The sequence below is a fragment of the Dendrobium catenatum genome, unplaced genomic scaffold (genome assembly GCF_001605985.2).
Source record: "Dendrobium catenatum unplaced genomic scaffold, ASM160598v2 fragScaff_scaffold_372, whole genome shotgun sequence".
In the NCBI taxonomy this organism is placed as follows: Eukaryota; Viridiplantae; Streptophyta; class Magnoliopsida; order Asparagales; family Orchidaceae; genus Dendrobium; species Dendrobium catenatum.
In genome coordinates this window covers 782345-791603 of record NW_021318834.1, presented here as the reverse complement: position 1 = coordinate 791603, position 9259 = coordinate 782345, and positions in this window count along the sequence as shown.

Below are 9259 nucleotides of genomic sequence, written 5' to 3'. Positions count from 1 at the left end.
CGGGTCCGTCTTTTTGAGAAGTTTAGATAAACTATGTGTTTTTTGAAACTAGAGTTTGGATGGTCCCAAGTTTAATTTTGGAAGTTTTTAATTCAAGATTGCCTTGAGATTCGTGCTTTATCAAGATAATTTTTTTATGATATATCTAATGCCCCCTATTTTCGAATGTCAAAGCATGCAGAGTCCAAAAATATATGTTAAAGTTCTTAAAATTACTTTAATATAAAATTATAATTTTTGAGTAATTTTAATTAAGGAGCGACTGCTCCCTGGACGTTAATATGGACCTCCTCTAGAGGCCATGATCCAAATAAAATACCATTAATTATAATTTTAGACTGTTTGAGGTTAGTTAATTGATCGGGATAAAATTGTCAAAACATTATTATTCAAAATGTTTAAAATTGCTCGAAATTGGATTGTAGAGGCTCCATTGAGATCCGGAAGTGACAAAATCAATTTTTTAACGTCATAAAATTATCCTAGGGGCCCCAAAAATATTCTGATTGGACTGTTCGAGCCAAAAATTGATGTCGAATGGGCATTGAAGGCCAAACCAGCTTGCTGCCGCTGCCCACTGCCAAAGGCGGGTCCGTGCTATCACTCAGTTTGAAAGAATGTGCCCCTTTGCAGGGCACAATTCTATCCCTTGGGCAGCCAGTTATAATCAGCTGCAATAATAATATTTTTTTTTTGGGCAACACTATAGATGCTCCTCCTTTTTTATTTTAAATTATTATTATTATTATTATTATTATTATTATTATTATTATTATTATTATTATTATTATTATTATTATATAATTTATTTATTTATTTTAAGAAAATTCAAAGGAATATTATTATTTCTCAAGAATATTCTTATTGTTTTAGAATATTCTTCTCCTCGCCTTTCACCAATAAATATCCCCCTTGGGAGTAGGGGAAGGTTGCCCCTTCTTTTCTTCTCCATTTGTTCTTTAACCTTTTTACAACAAAGGCCCACCATTATCTTGAATAGGCAACATCCCTTGGCAATATCAAATTTTAGTGTTCCTCTTTTTTAAAGAGGAGTAATTCTGAGATAGTCAATTATGATCAATGTTTCATTCTCCTGTTTCAATCCTAACATTCCTTTAAATTGGAAACTTGGAGAACGTATGTGCTGATTAAAGGGAGAATTAATGGAATTCAAAGCTTGGTAAGAAAATCTAGCGATAACCAACGGATAGGCAGAAATCCAAAAATGGTAGGTGATTAGGAAAATTTGATGGCATTAGTACTCAAGAGGAGACCTGATGATAATCAATAGACAAACAGATTTTTGGTGATGATTGATGGTCGAGCTTTTCTTTTTGGGAGATAATATATTGATGGAGGCAGAAGGTGGGCATCCAAATTTAGGAGATCAAATATTGTGTTTTTTTTTTCTTTTATTTTTTTTATTTTTTGAAATTGCCAATAGCATTAAGGAAAAAAAGCTATTACAAACTAGTTTGTGATAAATAACCTATCACAATCCTCCTCAAGCAAAGAAAGAAAGTTAGGAGGAATATTATTACAATTTAGATCTTCCCTAAATAAATCTTCTAATAAAGCAAAATTAGCACAGAAATCGACTAATTTATTACATTCCCTATGAGCAAAATGAAATAAAAAATCCCCAACATCTTTCAAGAATGACAAGTCTTCAACCGAGTTATTGTACCATTTATTAGAAGCTTTGTTCAAAGAATTTTATAGATGCTTAATGACATTATAGTTGTTTCCTTCAATAATAATGCCTTTCACCTCAAAATTCCAATCTTGAATGATCGAATAGCTAATAGCTCCAAAAAACCAATGTCCCAATGAATTCATTTGAACCCAAAGGCAAGAAGAAATCTGACCTTATGATCTCTAAAAACTCCAGCAATTCCAGCTTCATTTGAGTTTAAAAGTGCCGCATCAAAGTTGCCTTTAATCCAATCGAGTGGAGGGTGCCAAGAAGAAATTGACAGCTTCGAAAGCTGATTAACACCCCAGTGGTCCAAGAAGATATTACAACTTGATGAAGTAAGAGCAATAGCAATAGCTCTTGAAGCCATATACACCACTCCGAGCTCTTAGCTGTCAAGAATGATGTTATTCCTATTTTTCCAAGAAAAATAAACAACATAACAATAAATATTTTCCATAAATGGATTGGATTTTGTTAGCAGATTCATCTTCTATATACAATCCAAGAAAGAAGAATACTTTTGCAAGTTGAATCCCCACATATTGAGCAAGTCTATCAATTGGATAAGCTTTTCACATAATATCGCAACATGTTCTATACTCTCTACTGCAATACAACCCCTCGGCCAGCTATTAACCTGCAGTAATCTTCTAAACATAAGAAAGTCACATGTTGGAATAGCATATTGTTTAACAGTCTCCACCAAAAACATTTAACTCATGGAGACAACTTGATTAATTTCAATCATTTCCACTTAAAGCTTTCAACTAAAACATGAGCATTCGGCTTCATAGCCGAAGAAGCCAATGATTTGCCCGAAAACCTGTACAAAAGCTCCATAGTATCAACTGCCTCCTCCTTTACTATCTGCACTTATAAAATCAGATCCACCAGATCAGTTCCAAAGAACTTAATAAGCTCCCCTTGATCCCATTCTCCTTCTTTAATGAAATACTCAAGAGAAGGAAAATCCTCCTCCATGACATTAATAAATGTAGTCCACATTGAAAGACTCCTATTAAGAAGCCACACATCTCTTAAAGTACAATAGAAGAACCATTAGCTATCCTCCATTTAATCAAAGGCTAGAGAGATTGAGCTCCTTTCCACAAAATTCTTCTAGTGGAAGAGGAGTTCCTTTTCCAATCACCGTTCCAAATATTATTCTCATATTTCGCTCTTAATGTTCTATAAAGCAATGAATTAGAACCATTAATGAATTCCCAAGCAAATTTAGCCCTTAGTGGCTTTTTCATAGATACAATTGAGTGAATCCCCCTTTCTCCTTCTTCCCAAGGTTTGCAAAGTACATCCCAAGCTACATAATGCATACTTCAAACATTTCCAGGTTTATTCCAAATAAAATCTCTACACATCATCTCCAATTTTTTCAAAATGCTAAGAGGAACCATTGAATGAGAAACATAAAAAACTGGAATATCAAGCATCACTGATTTAATCAAAATAAGCCTCCTAGGTAAAGAGAAAAACTTGTTTCCCCATCCATTCATTCTACTAGCCGCTTTCTCTAGAATAAAAAGATAATCAGAGGAAACCAACATTCTCATGCATAATTTGATACCCAAGTATTTCATTTCATTTGATTCCTTATAATTGAATATTTTTGAAATGATCCTTCTCTTGGCTCGACCAACCGATTTGAGAATTTGAGGTAGTTCTGTAGACTCCCAAAATTTATGCCTTAATCTCTCCACATATTTTTTATCGACCGGAAGAGTTTAACATATTAGGTTCAATGATAAATTTTCAGAAGTTTTGGGCTTCAAGTCTTAAAGTGTTTTGCTACTTACAATTTTTCTCCCTAATTCTGCTAATAATTTTGTTGGCCACAAAATTCTAAAATTTGATATCTTCGATAGCCCCATTGCCTACTACTAGACGGGGAAAAACTTCATCTCTAATAACTCTCTCTACTCCAAAATTTATCATGACATTCCTATGAATATGACATAATTAGACGCAAAATCATTCTAACTCTATTCATTGCAAAATAACAAAAAAAAATGTCTTCTTTTTGTTGTCCATATCATTGTTTGTTACATTTGGCTTGAAAGGAATACTCACATATTTAGAAGTAAAAGTACTAATGCAAACATTTTGATAGACAAAATTCATTTTGCAATTAGATTGAAAGCAAAAGATGTAGAGATAAGGGATAATCAGTCTTCAAATATTATAAAACCATACTACTTAGTGGTTTTTCACTCGTTTCTCCTATTGCTACTATTTTTCTCTTATCTGGACTGAGGTTGTCTGATCTTACCATTGTGGCTGGGTGTGGAATTGGCTCATCTTTCCTATTACCTATTGATATTTCTGAATATGCGTCGGCTATTTCCAATTGGTTAGTTTTCTGCATTGACTATTCTTATATGGATGGAAGGTTATAATTTCTCTGGAACTTAGGCTTTGTTCGGAACAGTTATTGGCCATTGTTTTTGAGAAAATTTTGTAATGTAAAGCTCCTTTTGAAAACAGTAAAAAGCTATCCCAAATGGAACCTTGATGGCAGTTTTCATCCTTCACTCGGCATACGATTTTGGCTAGAATGGATTTTTGTTGAATGGATTAGGAGTTATTTTGAACTATTTCTTTTGTTTGGCCTTTTTTTTTTTTTTGGAACAAGAGTATCTATCCACTGCTACTCCAAAGGGAGCGCTTGGCGGCGTAATTAATACCTCGGCAGAACCTAGCGAGGCCACCCACCGGCATCGGTTCCACACTTTCTATGCCCCTCAGGAGGAGGCTTGACCGTAGTAGAGGAGCTTCGAACCCCGGATGGGGGATTCCCAGTCGTGCTCGCCCATCAACCTCCCAAAGCCTCGGTGGGTCTGTTGGGCCTTTTGCTGTAAACTTCTATTGGATGAGATGGTGCTGCTTCCTTATGCTCTTTATCAATCTCACGATGCACGAAGTAGGAGCCATAAGAAGCTAGCAAATTTGCTGAAGCACTATAAACAAGTATTATGATCTCTGACTTCCTCCTCCAGATATACTGAATGAGCTCCACCTGTTTCTCCCAAACTAACAGAAAGCATGGCATGTTGGGGCGAATGGCAATCAGATTAAGAAGCAATCCTGATAGGGAAGCGTAGATAAGCAAAATAATATAATATAATCCATGCCAGTGGATAAAGAGAGCGGGCAACAGCTACTCCAAAAGACGCTATTAGAAGAGACCACAGCAGACAAAAGGATAAACAACTTGATCTTAAATATGCAATCACCAACCTTATCGAACCCATATATATATATATATATAGAAGAAGAGCACAGAGCAGCAGCAGAAGTTAGAATAATAAAACACAAACAAAAGAAACCATCACTATTAAAATTATGTGAGATAGCAGTCCAAACTCCAAAGCATCTCGCTATAGATTAATATATATATATATATATATATTGACATTATCTTTGCCATTATCCTTAATATCATCTCCAGCAGAACTCCTAACACTTGTTTGGCATCCTTCGCTTACTCGGGCCGATTGCCAAAAAAATGCTATTCACGTGCGGGTGAACAGTGCTACGTCAATATTGGCATCGCACTGTTCACCCACTATTTTTTTAATCCAAAAATTAGGTTAAATAAAATATGAGAAACAATATACATGGAATATTCTTTTTTGGTGTTCGAAACGGGGTTCGATTAAAGACCAGTTACTGCATTTTGGAGTGAAAATTGAGTTTTTTGGTTGGGGATGGCCTAAGAAGACTGATAAATTCAAAGATGAGGGCACATCATGACTTGTAGAATTCTTACTTTACACGAACATCCCCATACATGTGCATGCCATAAACTTGATTTCCAACCATTCCAAAACTCAAAAGGAGTTTTAGGAACAACCTTATTTTGAATCTTGTTCAATATTTGCACAATCATCTGGAGAGTTTCAGTCCATAAGAACTTAGGTAATTTAAAACTACTAATCCTGCTTCTCACCATATCCATTAATGTTCTATTCCTTCTCTCAGCTACACCAACCAACTTGATCAGGTGAGTCAGGTAAAGCATATTGGGTGATAGTTCAATTTTTTTTTAAAGAACTTTGCAAATAGACCCAATATTTGTCCATCCTTTTGTATATCTTCCATAATAATCAGCACCTTTATCTGATCTCTTAATTTTAATTTATTTTCCACGTTGTTTCACTACTTCTGTCTTAAAAATCTTAAAGGCGCTTAATGCTTCATTTTTATTTTGAAGCAAATAAAGATACATATATCATGAATATTGTCAATAAAGATGATGAAATATTTAGGATTATAAAATTCCAAATTTAGAAAATAAATATATTTATATATGATCTCTAGTAAGTCTGTATTGTAATAGCTCATATTTTGACCCAGTCAAATAATATTTTAGGAGTCATTAGCAAAACATGATCGTTCATATGGTGAGCAATAAATTATCAAAATATTATGGACAGAGTTTTAAGAAAATAAGTGAAAGTGGCAAGAAAAAAATTGGTAAGTTTATCAAAGTACTTGCCACTCTACAATGTATCTGGTGTGGGAGAAGACCTCTTCAAAGTTATATTGATTATTTTCAAATTATGTTTCTAATGCATAATTACTAATTATTATTGATACACCACCATAAATTTCCTAGATCAGGCATAAATTTCAATGCAAATATGAACCAGAACTTTCAAAATTAAATATAGGATAATCTGAACTTTGATTTCAGCAAACGTATAGTTGAATTGAATATCTCAAGAAGACGAACCCAACAAAAACAAAATTGATCCAATCTGAAATCAAATGGGTCCAAATCAAGCACCTGAAGTATATTTGAAATGTTTAAACAATAAATTGGAAGACCAAATGATATCCAAATATAACATGGTTATAGTAGAATCGAGCGGCTTGACAAGACAAATCCAACGAGCCTAAGATTGCAAAATTTTTACATTATTAAGACACTTAAAGGCTCGATAAATCATCTATGATCGAGGGAGTCGATATCGGCCGTCCATTGAAACACTCCCAACATGTCCTTGATCTTCTTCATATTTATTAGTCATGCAACTCACAAATAATTATATATAGACCCCTTATTCTTCACAAAGGAAGGGAGGAGAAAAAGAAGAAAAATGAAGGATCTTTCTTGCTTTCTCAAACTTGTACCATAAGTTGGATCTCTTCCTGACCACCAACAGTCGTTGAACTTCCGATTATTCGTTGGTCGATGTTGAATCTTTTTCAAACAGCCAAATATTTCTAGACATCTATCGAATGGTTGATTGATATTGAATCTCCAACCATCCTCAGATATTGATGAAACATTCTCTATTATTTAATCTACATTAAGGGAACCAATCTTTTGAAGTTTGAAAATCCCTTCAACATATTGCCTTCTCCTTGAACTTGAGTTAAGGGAAAAGTTGACATTATATGACTATGGTCCTTCAAACCATTGTTGTCTGTCTACAGCCTTTTCAACCACCGTCTTCCGACTACGGTCCTTCTAACCTCCGTCACCTGCTGACTATGGTCCCTATGATCATCATTGCCCGATTATAGTCCTTCTAACCACCATCGTCCAACTATGGTCCTTCTAACCTCCGTCACCTACTAATTATAGTCCAAAGTTGTCCCAAATAGATCCTAAGGGTGTGTTTGAGACGACTATAGTTTTCTATAAAGATGGTTACAAAAAGGTTGTAGGGAAAGTAATTTTTAGAAAGTTACTTTTAAAAGCAGCCTTCTTGCACATAAATTTCTTGAAAAAAGTAAAAACTAGTAACCAAATAAAAACAGTGGTATTGATCAGAAAAGCAAAGCAAATCAATACAAATGAACTTTTTTTTTTACTTCAATGATAATTATTGCATCCTAGAAAATTTATGGCGGTAAAGAGATAAAATTTAGTGTCCTAGCTTTGTATGAAGATCTAGCACAAAAACATATAAAAAGATAGGGGTGCGATGTTCATAAGAGATTGGTTTTTAGATGGAAATCCCTAAAAAGGGGGAAAAACTACAAGACCATTCCCAATCAAAATGAATCCACTAGTGTTTGTGGTTGATTACAAATACTACCCCTTAGGGCATTGACTCAAATAAATATACATTGTAGAGAGCACATTATATAGTGAGATAATGACATGATAGTTGTTCTCAAGAGAATTCTATTATGCTTGTTTAATTGGTAAGTTATTGGGCTGCAAGCGAACCAAGTGTTTGATGAGCTACTCGTTGCTCTGTTCGATTAAAGTTTGTTTCTGGTCGTTTAATGAACTAAACAAACAAACTTGAACAATATTTTAAATACTCGATCCTTAAATAAACAAACTTGAACACTAATGCGTTCGGCTCATTTATATTCATGAATAACATCATTTGAAGCACGTGAACAAACTCGACATTAAGCTCCATAAAAGCTCGATTCGTGTTCGATTCAGAACTCGTGAATAAACACGATAAAAACTCAATAAGTATTTGATTATGCAATTGATAAATATATATAATATAATATTTTATATTTATTATAATATAATGATATAATTATAGTTAAATATTATTTATAAGATTATTTGTTTAAAATATTTATGAACAAATATAAGATGAATCATATATTGCTTGTTCGTGAACGAGCTCATTGCGCTAGCTCCAAAAACTAGTTATATATATGTAATGAACTTGCTATTTGCATATCTCAAGAATACTCGCCTAGATATGATTAATGAACATATTGTTTGATAGGTTTAAAAAAATTGCTAAATATGTTCAAGAACATGCTCGATGTAATTGTTTGTTAGGACGCTCGATAAAGCTTGTTTGTTAAGTTGATGAACATCTAGAAGTAAAACTAGTTTATAGCTCATTATGCCTTGTTTGTTTAAAGCTCGATAAACACTAAACAAACGAACATAAACCAAAATATGAAACAAACATGAACACTATTAATTTAAAGAATCAAATATGAACATAAAAAATAAAGCTGAATCAAACACGAAACCAAACTTTAACAAGCTGATATAAATGAGTGAAACAATGAACACTTACATACTTGGCTTGGTTCATTTTGTAGCCCTAGTAAGGTCGATATACAAATGATGATAGACATAAATGATCGTACGTAGTAGGACGAAGATGGTTGGAAGGACTATAATTAGGTGAAGGTGTTCGAGGGACCATAGTCGTAGGTGACGGAGGATCGAAGAGATCGTGTTTGGAGAGCGATGAGCTGGTCAAAAGGATATTTAGTCGGGAAAAACTGGTTTGAGGGACCGTATTACGGGGCGACGGAGGTCGTAGGGACCGTATTTGGTGGACGACGGTGGTTGGAAGGATTATGCTGGTAGAAAATTCAGCAATAGTCGATGGCCAGGTGGAAATCCTCGATGATTAGGATTGGGCAATGGTTCAGTACTGAATCAGCAACAGGGCGATGGTGACAGAAGTCCGGCGACGATAACGACATAGATTAGAGAGGTAAAGAGCTCTCTAATCTTTCTCCCTTCTTCCTTCTCCTCTCTTATGTGAAGAATGTGGGGCTACTTATAATTTTTTGGGATGACGATGACTAGTTAAA